The sequence below is a fragment of the Lutzomyia longipalpis genome, chromosome 3, assembly GCF_024334085.1.
Source record: "Lutzomyia longipalpis isolate SR_M1_2022 chromosome 3, ASM2433408v1".
Classification (NCBI taxonomy): Eukaryota; Metazoa; Arthropoda; class Insecta; order Diptera; family Psychodidae; genus Lutzomyia; species Lutzomyia longipalpis.
Window position 1 is genome coordinate 20,342,155 of NC_074709.1, and position 14,830 is coordinate 20,356,984.

Here is a 14,830-nt window from a genome sequence, read left to right on the forward strand (position 1 = left end):
AGCTCCAGAAAAAAAAACAAAATAAACATTTTGAAATGTATAACGTCAAACGTTTTGAATCGTCAATCGTTAAAAAAATTGTTAAACATTAGTAATGAAACCGCAACCGTTAAATCGAACCAAAGTGTCAAATTATGAAAAGAAATCTCAAACTGTAAAAAATAAAATGCCAAAACTTTAAAATTTACATGCAAAGTTAGAAGAAAAATGTCAAACGCTTGCAAGGAAATGTTGAGACATTTTCTGGCCCATTTTTATCGTCTTTTAAATTTAAAAAAAAAAAAACTAAAACAGCAGTTAAGGATATTTTTTCTTTCTGATCTGTCTATAAAATTTTATTTATATATTTTTTTAAAAAAATATTGTGTGATGCCTACCTCACATATAATGATATTTATAAGAAGATGTAATAAGTATAGAAAAAAGCAAAAAAGTTGGATTGTTCGAAGACAGAAAACGGAAAGTATAAAAAAAAGACAATAAAAATTGTGCTTTTATTGTTTCTGGTTTTCATTCTTAAAAATTTATAAGCCTATTTAATGTGCAATAAACTTTAACCATAGAGGAAGATGGTCTAAGTCCGACACTGAAAAGATTTATTTATTAAAGGAAATGTTTCAATTTTATTATAATTTTTTTTAGAATCTCTGAAAAAAAATTTTTATAAGTAAAATCTGTTTTTATTGGAATTTATAAAAATTTTAAAGAAAAATATTATATTTAGACCATCTTCTTATGTCTTATTGTGATATTATGCTTCACATAATTAAATATTGAATAAATAATAATAATGTTTCACGTGTATATGCTTCTTTTGTTTTTTTTATTCATTTTAAAAAGCTGTGTCTGAAAGAAACACAGCAAAATACTTTATGACTTTGAAGTTTTTTTTTTTTTTCTTTTTTGGTATTGTTGGCTCTGTGGAGCATATGCAGCATATACCAAAGTTTATTGAAAGGCAAAGCATCGTACATGTGTCCAATGCTTATAAGCTTAATTCTTGCTTATTGTTTTGAAATTCGGCATTCATTTAACTGGCATCCTACGCCATATTTTTTAATCAATTATGTAATTACATTTCTAGAAATTCAAAAGAAATTAATTTAAATAAAAATTCAAAATACTAATATCTAAATTAAAGGAAAACACAAAAATGCTCCCTAAAATGCCTAAAATGGAGAATTACGGGGGAGCAATAAATTTATAAGTGGCGTAAATACGATGAAAAGCAAACAAAGTATAAAGATTAACATTTAATTGTTATGGCAATATAAAAGACTTGGCCGAAAGTGAGAGAGTAATTGAGTGGAGAGTAATTTAAGTACATAAGAAAAGCTGAGATTTTGATCAGATTAAAGCTGATGGTGGGCTTTTTTGTTGCTTTTTTTCAATTTAGCACCCAAGTCGGACCGTGCTAATCTCCGCGCGTATTCGTTTAATTTATGAATGGAAATTTGTATAATTGTCCATTTGGTTGGTTGGAAGAAAAAGGGGAGGTTGAAGGTCAATTGGGGCCTCGAAATTTCACTTTTTGGCGACGCGGGCCCCCCGCGAGAGTGTGCGGAGGCAAGTGACTCCTCCCCTGTGACTTTGGCAGTTCAATGAGGTGCACACGCAGAAAGTTAATTCCATTTTGGAGTCATTCACTCGAGAGTACCAAGGAGAGTGGATTTTTCGTGCTAATTTGCCTGCTTTGGTGCAAAATTCGCGCTCTTGAGCATCTTGCAGGGCCGTGAATTGGGGTAACGGAGGTTAAAGCGACACACCGGTGTGAAGCCTTGTCAAGAAACTACCATGACTCCAAAGCGATCGTACGACCTTTCTATGCGAAATTCCAGTCGCGATTTTTTGTGCCTCTTGATTAGATGTCATGCTGGTGCCAAAGAAATATTTTGAGAGGGAAAATCTCTAGCTGTTGGTCAGCCATCATTGAAACAATGCGCGTATGACCAAATGGGTGGCTGTGAGAGGTTAATTGTTGGGTGTCAAATCACGCGCCAATAGAAAGATAATTTTCCCACATAATTGCCAAGCTCCATTGAGCATGGGACCACACACAAAAGACTTTTCTATTCCACTTTGCCCCTAAAACATGAAAATTTTATTTTCAACCAAAAATTATGGCTAATTATTCGGCGAGAAAAGGCAATTTTAGCGTATCAACGACGCGCTTTGTTTCTCCATTCAACAATTGGACATTTTTTTTCACTCACTTTATGTCTACATACAAAAAGCATCACTTTTTGGTTACACTTTTGTTAATTTCACTTTCTCATAGCTCAACGATCATGCTCATGGTGCCATTTCTTTCTCCATTTATTAGTTTTTTTTTTTTGGAGGAAAACTTCATGCGTTTAGTGAGTCACAATGGTGCGGAGACCTTGAAAGATTCACGCGACATTCAATTTTTAGTGAATTTGACATTCAAAAAGTGCGTGAGAGACACACCGAAAAAATTTTCTTCTCTCCAGTAAATCGTCTATTGTTTTCTCGAAGAGCGGGGAACCTTTTAAATGAAGATCATTTTCGTGAATTGGACCAAATTTGGGTCAAAGACAAGGCTAAAGTGCCCTTTGAATCCTCACGATTGATTCAACATTGCATTGGAGCCACTTAGAACAATTTACTATAAATAGGTTTCGGAATTGCGAGAGATTAGCTTATGGCTTGATTTTTGTATGTACCTATGTTGGCTTACAGATAGTTACAAATTTCAAAATTAAATTGATATTAAAAGAGCGGATGTGATATCCTTGGTGTTAGTTTAAGGGGCAGAGACATAGCAAAAGATGCCGTTCATGTCGTTAGTTGGTGGGATAATGAAGAACATTGTAGGTACCACCCTTGATTTGAGCTAAGTTCGGGCGGAATAAATCTAAAAGAACAAGAAGAAGAAAATAATTTCTAGATAAGAATTCTCAAGGAACTATTGACAGTAAGATAAATTAGCAATGAATCGAATATATTTCTTCTAAGCTTCTTTTCTAACGTTTGAAGTTTCTTTTGAAACTATTGGCATTTTTATAAGGCTAAAATTTTCATTTTTTATTTTATTAAAACATTTGACAGTTATTTAAAATTTTGACGTTTCTTGTAATTTTGACATTTGATACTTCTTTTTAAATCTTTGACGTTTCTTTTAAAACGTTTGATGTTTTTTTTTTAAACTATTGGTATTTTTATAATGCTTATTATTTTTACCTTTTAGTAATGTTCAGTGTAATGTTTAAAATTTCATTGTAACATTTGACGTTTTATTTCAAATTTTGACGTACATACTTTTGTAATTTATGACGTTTTTTTAGTCTTTGGACATTTCTTTAATGCTTAAAATATTTACTTCTTATTAATGTTTATTCTATTCTAGTATTTGACATCGTTTTCATTTCTTAAGTTCGATGCTTATTCTAACATTTTACATTTATTTTCTAAAGTTTGTCTTTATTTATTTTTTTTACATTTCTTTTACACTCTGTAAGTTTATTTTAACATTTGATTTTATATTTCTAACTTGGCGTTTATTTTTAACGGCATTTCGTATTTAAAATTTGACGTTTGTAATTCTATTTGACATTTCTTTTGCAACATTTGACGTTTAATCTCTAACGGCGTTTTTTTTAAATGACATTTCTTCTGTAACTTTTGACGTTTCTTTCATAACTATTAAATATTAAAGGAACACCAAAAGTTATTTTTGGCGTAATTTTTCTAACGATTGGTCCTTTTTTGTACTATCAACTACTTCATTAAAAACTACTAAACTGTCCAAATAAATTTATTGGATCAATGTAATGTTAAAATACAAACTTTCAATCTTCATCAGCTGCATGAAAACTTCGCTATTTCTGTACATTTATGTATTCCAAAATCTGGGAGTTTCGTAGACAAGTCAATTAGCCATGGAAGAAGTATGTCTCCAAAAATATCTCATCTTTTGCTTAGAACATTCCCCATTTAAGGGGAAAATTTACATGTGGACAGCAACACATTATATAGCAAATATTCCCGATCACTGACCTCTGACGCGGTGCGGCAAATTTTCGGCAGAATTGTAAATTTTTCAGCCAAAAAGTGGCGGGCATGTGATGAACTTTGCGTTGGGTTGAAAAAAAAATCGGAGCAATTCGCGCGGTGTATTATGTCTCTTTCACTCCGGAGCAGCATTCTGTGGCGGAGCTCGCGTACTGGGAGAGAGCCAACGACCTCAACCGACCTGACTCAACATCAATAGCGTAATAGTCGCCCAGCTGTTCGCTCCGTGCGACTCTCACTGTCCCGCCGATGGCTCTACCCCACGATCATATGGTTTTTCTAATGCCTTGCCCGTGTTGCGGGGAATTTTAAATTTATTCCCATTTTGTCTCCAAGGGGAAGAAGAAAGTTCCCCAAAAGAGAGAGATCTTTTCTCCACCCAATCGAGAGATTCTTGATGTGTCCAAAAGAGACAGAAAAATATGACCAGAAGAATGAACGAAAATAAGCAATTACGAATGGACATTTATTCAGTTGAACTTTTGAAAATCTCAACTCTTCCCTTCTCTTCTTGTGCGCTCGAATTAAAATGAAATTTATTTACATAAATTGTCGGCAATGAACTTTGCTGTAAATATTAAATTTATCGTCACCTTTTCATTTATCTGTTTACAAAACTGCGGGGAAAGAGGTGCAAAATGGATTGGAAATGAATTTATTCCCTGATTTATTGTATCGCGAGACACGAGAAGAAAACCCACAAAAAATGGCACATTCATGAGAATAAATTCAAATTTATTATTTACGGCAGTTAAATGGAGTATTATACGGGATATTATGTATTATTTTCTCTTTAAGTTATTTTATTTATTTTTGTATTTAAATATTTTAATTTTTTTTTGGATTTTTTAAATATAAATCTTTTTGAAAAATATATTTCTCGGTCTCCTGTTTTTATTTTCTAAAAATACCTTCTAATCACTGCTTAAAAAAATTGGTTAAAATAACAGAAGTAATCAGTGAAAAATATTTAAGCAGGATATTTTATTTATTTTAATTGATGTTTAGAGCTTTTGTCTGAATTGATTCAATGAAAGGAATAAAAAACGCAGAGTTAAATAGTCTAAGAAACTAAAGTTATTTGGTTAATGATTGAAACAGTCAAAAGGAGTTATTTTGTACAAATAATAGATTAAAACAGTCAATTTAACACAACTATATCGGTCACAATATCCGGAGTTATTCAACTTTAGGAAAAACGTTGATTTAAATTGTCAAAAGAGCAAAAATTATTCAGTGAAACGATATTTAAAACAGACGATTTAATGAAAAAAACGTTAAAAACACTGAAGTACTTTGACGGAAGATACAATAAAATAATGCAGTCAAATTCCATTTTGATTAAAGTTTGTTCATCATTTAAATTGATCGATAAGGCTAAAGACTCATTGACAGAATAATTCAGTTAAATCATATAACGAGAATTACTTCTACCTTTTCAATTAGTCAAAATGCCTTTTTATTGAATAAAATTGTTCATTATCTTTCACTAATTGAATTAGTCAAAATGATCAAAGTTTTGACAGAAATACTTTAATGGAAAAAATTTGACAATTAATTCTGTTAAATTAACAGAAGTTTTTTTAACAGTGTATTATGAATAAACAAAACTTTTAAGACTGCAGTGTTTACCACAATAGATTGTAACTAGCTTTAGACTATTCTTAAAGAAAAATTTTTCAATCACTTAGATTTAGTTTTCACTGTAGAACTGTTTAAAAACAAAAATATAGAAGAAATAAAAAAATATTCTAAAGATTTTTCATATCGATCGTTCACAACACATTTTATGGATTTATTAATTTCAACAGCTTAGTTCTCATAAAAATTGAATTTATTGAATATAATGGCTTCTGCTGTGCGGAAAAGCTCCACAGCCCGCAATATTACTTTTTATAATAGACTTTCTCCCGTCCAAATTGAATTTTATTCACCAAACAATAATGAATAACTTAATTTTCCAACCATTTGCCATCAATAATGACTTTATTGCGAATGTGGTTTTTAATGATTTTCTAATTCATTTTCTTTTTTCTTCTTTCTTTGCAGAATTTTTTTGGAAGGGATTTTATCGTGATTTTCTAGTGAGAATTAAGGTAAGTTTCCTTTTAGCTGCGATTTCGTGTGTTTTCTTATGATATTTATGGAAAGTTCAAAACTACCCGGCGCCTCCATTGAATACTTTACAAAAGAACATTTTCCACATTGTTCTTCATCTCCTTTTTGGGGTGTTTGTTTCTCCATGCCAGAGTGACGACAATGTATTGCGGTCGCACATTAAATTAATCATTTATTGTCGGAAGATACGGCGGCCACGATAGGCGCACAGACCAAATTCATTGAACCATAACCCGCTTTTTGTTGCACGATCGCGCACTGATGCAGAAGTTGAATGCCAATGTGAGACGACGATGGGAATTTCGCACTGGGAGATGCCTCTTATGCAATTGAGAGCTAGCGCGTCGCATAGAAAGTGCGTCGTGATTCCTCACGGTGTCTCACAAGTTTTGCAGCAGCAGTGTGCGATAATTGACGATAACACTTTTATTCCTCATTCCAATGCGCCGAGATCTGTTAACCGTACTTATCAGCCATGGGGGTATTTCTGCAGAAACAAAACCTCAAACGTCGCAATGAATTTGGAATAATGACTCTATAAGGCATGATACAAGAGAGGTGCGCTTGTCCACAAGAAGATTTCTATTTAATGAATTTTAAATTTTCTCTGAGCATAATTTTCGAATTTATTGTATCAATAAATTACATTGAAAATGTTTCAATAGAAATTGTTTCGATACAAAGTAATTAGCTTAATGTTAATAAATTTTCTTAGAGATGATTTTCCGTTTATTCTAAATCTGTATACGTTGGTCAAAATAACATGGACTGCCCTTAGGTTTAGTGTTTAGTCCATAAGAACGGTCCATCTTATCTTGACTTAGGTACCCTATATATAGACTATCCACGAAAAGTTTCTGGACAAGCAAAATATGGGAATTTTTTTTTAAAGATTTTCAATTAACTATGTATATTTCCGGCTGTGATTAACCGATTTTCAAAATCCGATAATTTTCAAAACCGAAATAATTTTGAAAATTGGTTAAACCGTTAGTTCTTGGTAACCATTTTGGTAAATTTTCCTTCCAGTCTCTTTCATTTTGACCGCTAGTGCACTGATTTTGATAAGTAAACTACCACTGGAAGGGTAATTGAATTTCCTTTCTAAATCTGGTAATTTTTTGTAAATCGGTCAAACGGTACGGCTGTGGCAGCCATTCTAGTGAACCATAGCAAAAAATATATTTTTGACTAGATCTCAGGCTCTGGTTGACCGATTTGAATAAAGTCGGATACAAGTGATAGATAATCGTGTCCTCTAACTCGTGCACTCAATTCAGGTAAATTCATTAAGTAGTTCTTTTGCAATTTAATTTTTTATCAAGCTTTGACTGGTCTGGAAAAAAAATCAAGCTAAACAAAACTAATTACTCAACTATTCTAATAAAAAATCATGAAAATCATTAGAATATTTATTTCCTAAATACTCCTTTTATAAATTCGGATTGAGGCTTCATTGCGGGGCTCTAGTAAACAGAGCGACTTCAAAAATCGATTCAGAAGAGTACAAAAAATTGCAAGAACGATTTTCTCTGAGTCAGATGTCTTTTTGCCAAATTACAAACCGCACTAAATTCTTAATTTTCGCCAAAAACGTACCCACCGCCGAATCGTGTAATTAATGCTCCACAACGTATTTTATGCTCAAACACGCGACCTGTGACGAAGAAAACTGCTTGGGCAGATGGGGGGAATAATTAAATATACGAAGAAAAAGACTCAAAACCACCCTGGGAGGCCCGAAAACCAGAATATTATGCCCAAAACGAGCCCAAAAGGAAAGCAAAAAAAAAAAACAGCCAAAAGGCTTCGAGGAAAATTTTCCGGTAAATTCATTGACTACCTATATGGTATATTATGTAGGATTTTTCTATGTATAGTACCTCATGTTTTCCTCAATCCATCAATCAAATAGATGTGGGGTGAGCTGCATGAAAAGTTTTTTTTCCACGGAGAAGGGGCTGCAGTGGGGGTGGTTTTATGCATAGAAATATGCTGTAATGGGCATGTTGGGAAGATTTGTAGCAAAAATTAATTGAGTGTAAAGCACGATAGAGTCATCGATGAGGTATCACAAGACATTTGGGTATTACTTTGACATTTTTTGGGCACAATTTTGCAAAACCCACAGAGGGACAAACACTTTGAGAATCACTGTTCTCCCCTTTTTCTCATACATAATGTACGCCAATGACCGAGTCCGGGTGAAAGACCTTCCTTGAACAGTGTTCGAATTGTTATGTTGTGTGCGATGGCGATTCTAAAATTGCACACGGTTGCTGTTATGAAATATATGTATAGCCGAGGAGCAGAGCCCAGCGGAGCATACACACGTTGACTTGTTCTTTTTTTTTCAATGCTCAATGCGGCTCCTTGCCCCCCCTCGTGCACCACTTGTGTGTATTTGAGGCACATTCATGCATTTTATGTGCAGCATCATTACACGTAGTAAGAAAGCGCGAGATGGGTGCAGAAAAAAAAGACGAAAAGACGACGATGGAGGGAATATGCCAAAAGGAGCAGTTGAAAACACGTCTTGCACGATGTTTGCGATGACGCGCACGCTGGGCATGTGGACGCGAGATGAAAGGGCAATTGCACTCCATCCCAGCTTACAAACCCAAAGGGAAATATACTGACTGATCCATAGAGGAAGATGGGCGGGAAAAGTAACAATATATAGGGAAGAAAAAAAATTGCCGGGATATTGCCATAGAAAACATATCGATGAAGTTGGCTGGTGCAAAAGCCTAAGCGCGCGACTATCTTTTCATACCTTTCATACCTAAATCATAAAACACCCATACAATGCTCACCGCCCTATCATGGCAAATGGACAATCATGCACCTATGCAATGTGGAAGAGAGGAAAAGAATATCATCTCTATGAAGAGAAACAACGGTACCTTACTTGTGTACATATAGCAAGATGAAGATAATCTTTTTATAATATTTTTGTCAATGGATAATTGACAAAAATCCTGCCTAAATCTATAATTATTGGGGTAGATTCTGATATAAATCTTTTCATTTCTTATATTTCTTACATTAGTTGCAAGATTTTTGGTATTCTGGAAAAAAATTTTAAGTAGATGATTTTGATATATTATTTCTTTATTTAATTGAGAAAATTACTTTTCCATGATATTCTTTAAAATATTTTTTCTGAATGTTCAGATCGTGGTTACTAATCTCAAAAGTTAGACCTTCATTTTCATTCAAAAGAAAATATTTTTCTAAGTTTTCTTTCGACGATATTGAAGTATAGAAACTTTGCTATACACAAATGTAGAATTTATCACGAAATGTTTAATATATTTTGATTTTATGGCGATTGAAAAAGTCAAATTGGCCATTTTGGCCAGCAAAATCCTCCAAGGGTTAATAAGAGGCTTCTTGTATTGAAATATGGATTAATCGAGATCTAATTAAAACTTCTTCCGAATTTGACCGGAAACGACTGAAGCTTCAAACTTTTCGGGGTATGCCATACCCCTCGCAAAAACATAATTCTATATCTTCTATATGAATATAAAAAAAATTTTTTAAAGGGTTCAGAGGCCAAAGTTTTCAATTTTTTGACATTTCCTTGTTTTATTTTCTGTACAAAAAAAAAAGAAACTTTTACAGTTGAAAATCGCTCGAGAAAAAGAAAAGAAAAATAAAAGCAACAATAGGTGGAATCTCCTGAACAATATCCCAATGGCGAAGACTCCTCGTGGTTTCGCGCGCTTTTCACTCCGCGGTTTTATGTCTGCCAGGCGGATAACTGTAAACTGAACAATCGCGCGCCAACATAAATCCGCATAACATGCTCTCGGGGTATTAAATTCTCCTTTTCATCTCTCTGAGCTTTTTTTTTTCTTTCCACCACACTTTTTGCACGTCTTTTTTTCCCTCCTCTATATCGCATATGATCCCTCGCTCACCACGAAGAATTCTGCATTGAACCCCAACAATGGGTCGCGCGGAATGCCCCAAGAAGGCACTATAGAATATATACTTTTAATTTTTCTTTCCTCTCATCTGTGGCAAACTGGGAGAGAGAGAAATGAACGAAGATGAGTATGAAGGAGATGGGCAAATAAGAGAATCTCCTCGATGCTTGTAATTTGTGTGTTTGAATGTCAATTTGTGTGATTTTGCTTCTGTATGTCCATTCGACAGAATAAAATTAAGTCATTTCTCCCGGCCATTAGCATCTCTTGGAGCATCTCTTGAGGGGGGAATCTCCCATCCGTGCTCCGCATTAAAATAAAGAATTTATCTTCCGTGATGCTGAGAAAACCACAAAACAATTCCCATTTCTTCTTCGCGCATTTGACGGCGTACGGGGTTAAAAACAAATATTTTCATTCTTTCCTTTGGGCTTGTGCGAGAGTGAAGGAAAAAACGAAGAAATGGATATTTTTAGCACATGATTGACTCAATGAACTTTTAATTTTACACACGATTTTTTTTTGCCTTCCACGGTGCTAAAAGTATAAATGGGGAAGTGGTTATAAATAAACGCGTAAGAAAGTGCTTGACCACCAGGCGTCACCATCGACAGCTTCTCAATGCGATCTCTGAAGGTGTCGTGCGCCCACAATGAAATGTTTTTTCTCATGAAAGTTTTGCTTTTGCCTATTAAATGATTTTTAAAAAAATCATTAAGTATTTTATCCTTTTTCCTGTGGTGTAGCCAGGGAGGGTGTTTAGGTGTCTGAAAACCTTATTAAAAGTCATATAAGTCAGATTTTTTCTTAAGATGTTAGAAGAATTTTTTTTAGGAAAAACTTCTATAAAAAAGTCAAGAAAAGAATTTTCAGTCGTTATTACGATAAAAACGTCAAGAGTTAGAAAATTAATGTCAAACGTTAGAATTGACAAAAGTAGGTAAAGTTTAAGCATTAGAATTGTCTGTAAAACCACAGTAATATCTGAACTGTGGTCTAACGTAAGTAGACAAGCGTCATGTGTTAAATCAAAGCTAAAAAAAACAAACGTCAAGTGTCAGAAAGAAACGTCAAATATTTGAATTAAATGTCAAATTATAGAAAAGGAGTCAGTTGGAAAACTTACATGAACCGTTGCAATAACATCAAAATGAACCGAAGGAAGTTGAATGTTACAAAACGTCAACGTTAGACAATAAAGGTAAATCGTTAGAAGTGCATAACTTGTCAAATCACTTCATTAAATAAATTTTTGACTACGCCCTTGTTATTTTCAACTAAAATTTTCTGCTTTATTCTTCCCTCAATTGCAGCAGATTCCAAACACTATCACTTAACTGCAATACCTTGCTGGTTCGACTTTGGCTCGAAGAACCAAAAATGTACCAAAAATTTAAGTCAAATGTTTTTTGAGTTTTTTAGAATCTTTTATTAAAATAATCATTTATTGAATCAATGCAAAAAAGTATAATTTTATCAATGATTTCAATAAGCAAATTGAGAGCTTTTTATCACGATAATTTCTTCATGCAAAGCCTCCAACATAACCAGGAAATTTGAGAACATTGTTCTCTTATGTCGCAACATCAATAACACAAAATATTTACGAATCTCCTCGAGAGGTGCTATTTGTGTGCGACGCAAAGAATGCAACTTGAAGGTTTTTTTTTCTTCTGACTTCGTGACAAAGAGAGGGGAATGTTTTAGAAGAGAAAAAAATCACTCAAAAGTGGGTGGATTTGTTGACAATTTCACTCGCGCGATTTTGCAATCTACTCGCAAAATCTCCATTTGAGTCTTATCCAAAAGTGCACTCCCAGTGCAGAAAATCGCACACAGAAAAATAAAACAACGAGATTGATTCCTAACCCATTTCCAGAGCAATTCCTCTGATGATTGAATATGCTTTTGGGGTGAGGGGGGAATTGCAATGGAGCGCGCGCGCAAATAATCCATTTGGGAGACTGACGCCCACGCAAAAGAAAGCCAATAATGCAGTTTGAAAATGTATTTTATAGTTTTCGATTAAGCTAATGCCTTATGTGCAATCGCGACACGGAGCAGGAGGTGGAATTGTGTATTAGGATTTTTGCTTTGCCCTCCAGCTACAAAGGCACACACAACCATTGTTATCCATCTCACTCCACTTTGCTGCCACGGAGAGAGAGAGAGGAGCCTTTTATGCGCCCATAATCGTGATTTAGTCTTCGACGCGCGGAGTATACATGCCCCTGCACTCCCCGCACAGATGTTACATATTTTTGTGAATAGTTTGTGTTTTCTTGCAAGATGAAGCTAAAATTATAACTGTACTGAAGGTACACAGTACATAATCTCGTAAAACCGCAATGTTTGCACGGTGATATTTTAAGAAGCCAAACCGAAGGACAGCTAAGATAAATTGTCTGCACTTAAATTCCGTTTATGCTGAGGCGGTTGTTTTTTGAAATATAAAAATGACATTTGATTTTATGCCAAATTTTCATAGAAAAACGAAATCTTTTAACCCTTCAAGAGCTAAGGAGGATGTTTGGGTGTCTAAACACCCCCTAAAAGTTTAGGAAGCTCAAACTTTTGTTTCATGTCAAAATAAATTATTTTCCTGTTAAAAAAAATACGTTAAAAGATGTAAATAATAAAAGCAATTATAAAAATATTAAACGTGAGACGTCAAAATAATAGCAAACGTTGTCAAATGATAGAAAAAAAAAAACATTTATACGTTAACACGAACAACAAATGTTGCAAAAGAAACGTCAAATACTGAGAGAAATGTGTCGAACATTTAACAAAATGTCAATCATATATATTAAAAAAAAAAGTCAAACGTTCGAAAAAAATTGACAAATGTTGGAAAAACGACAAACGTTAAATAGATGTCAAACGTTAGAAAAGAAGCACCAGACATAAGACACTATAAAATGTTAAAAATAAATTTTCAAACGTTGAAAATTAGCACCAAATGATAGAAAAGAAATGTTAAAACATTTGTAAATATATAAATGTCAAGTTGTTTTTCTAATTCATTTTTGAAATGAAAATATCTATAAAAAAAACTTTTAATTTATAATGAAGATTGAAAGGAAAACGATTTGACAAAATAAATTAAATATAATCGCGATGAAAAGATAGATTATTTGAATGTTTCATGTCGACGTGAAAGTGCTAAAAAAAGGATCATGTGAAATTCAAAATGGTGATTAGCAAAAATTCTAACGTTGACAGTTATTGAAAATGTCAATGCCCCTGACAGTTTGGGTCATACAAGAAAATATAACTGCGATTAATGACTCTTTCTAGCCAAGCCCACAGCTCGCATAAAGTACTGGAAGCATTTTTTCCAGCTCTAGTAGTTTTTTTCTTGATCAGGGCATGAAAAAAAAACATCTAGATTTCCCGTCAGACCTCTAAATATCACTCAACTGTCAAAACAAATCAAACTGTCACACTTGCACATCTGTCGCATCGCCATATTGCATCATAATTCGCAGCGTACGCACACATTCGCCATATTTGTACGCGCGCTGTGAGTGAAAACAAATTGATCATCGTTGTGTCATCGCTGTATTGCCGTGTCTCAATGACTCTGCGAAGTGGCAAAAAAAAAACACGCCAAGTCTACGCGAAAAAATCTACACATATTTTCTCATGTGTAGTACATATATAATCTCTTCAATCTCTCGCTATGTGTTTAGACATTGTGTATCAATATTGCTTTTCCATCTCACTCGCACTCCATATTAATTTACATTTATGATTTTTATTATTTTAGAGGCCGCGCGATGCGGAACACATTTATTTCTGCGTAAAATTTAGTCGAAGGTCGAAAAGTTCTAAACTCGCGCGATCACACATACACACTGAATGATTACAAATTGATCCGCGAATAGGCCTTTGCACCTGTCCGCCGGGGTGAAGCAAAAAAAAAAAAAACACAACAAAATGCTGCACGCACATTTCCCGCCTTTTCCACGTTGTTTTATTTTTCGGTGAAAATTGCACGGAATTTGCCGCGAAATTGGAAGTGGAAGCAAAATGTGTAATTAAAGTTGTTTTGGGCGACCTAGAGGGTGCTGTGAGCGAGAGGAAAATCTCAATTGCAAACACAAAACATTCATTTAGCCTTATCTCTGCGCGGTGTCGTGACGATAAAACTATAAACAGTGGGAGCTCATAGAGTTTTTCCAAGCACCGAAAATGCCTGAGACACCGCACAAGGCTAAAGCATTGACAGATAAGCGGCTATCAAGTACGAAAAGTTGTCAAATTGGAAAAATACCAAAATGAAAAAACTAACCAAGGTGTGAGGTTATGTTTTGCGCGTCAGCCGCCATATTTGTGTGCGAACTTATTAGAAATCGAATATCAATTTAATTGACTGCGGGCTATTAATTTGCCTTGAATTTCACCGCACTTTTCCGCCTTTGCCGAGTTTTTCCAAGTGCTGCTGAAAAAAAAATTAATAATAAAATTCCAAGACTTGGGTGAAAGAGAGACACCTATTGACATAATTAATTGTCCATGAATACAAGTGAGGTGAGGCTACGACTCCACCATACAATCAATCTAGGAAGTGCTTTAGTTTTTCAACGCAAAATTAGCACCTCTCACCGTCTCACCATTTTGTTTACGACGCCATCTTGGTGCGTCCTTGCGAGGATGCCGCAATGCTTAGCGAAAAAACACAACGTCATGTTATATTGTGAAATTCTAAAGCGTCATATGATGCGATAACGTGATAT

At 34.2% G+C, this 14,830-nt stretch overlaps 2 protein-coding genes across 5 annotated transcripts in view; one reads left to right on the forward strand and one right to left on the reverse strand.

The window, feature by feature from the left end:
• LOC129792615 (ecdysone-induced protein 74EF) overlaps positions 1-14,830 on the forward strand; it is a 212,435-nt gene that overhangs the window by 43,241 nt on the left and 154,364 nt on the right. For all 4 annotated transcript variants that reach the window (XM_055831844.1, XM_055831845.1, XM_055831847.1 and 1 more), the window contains exon 2: positions 6,082-6,128. The gene's annotated coding sequence lies outside the window, so the exon portion shown is untranslated. The remainder of the gene's footprint in view (positions 1-6,081; positions 6,129-14,830) is intronic.
• The window catches only part of LOC129792688 (ARL14 effector protein-like), a 693,823-nt gene that overhangs the window by 23,610 nt on the left and 655,383 nt on the right, over positions 1-14,830 (reverse strand). The gene's annotated exons all lie outside the window — the stretch shown is intronic.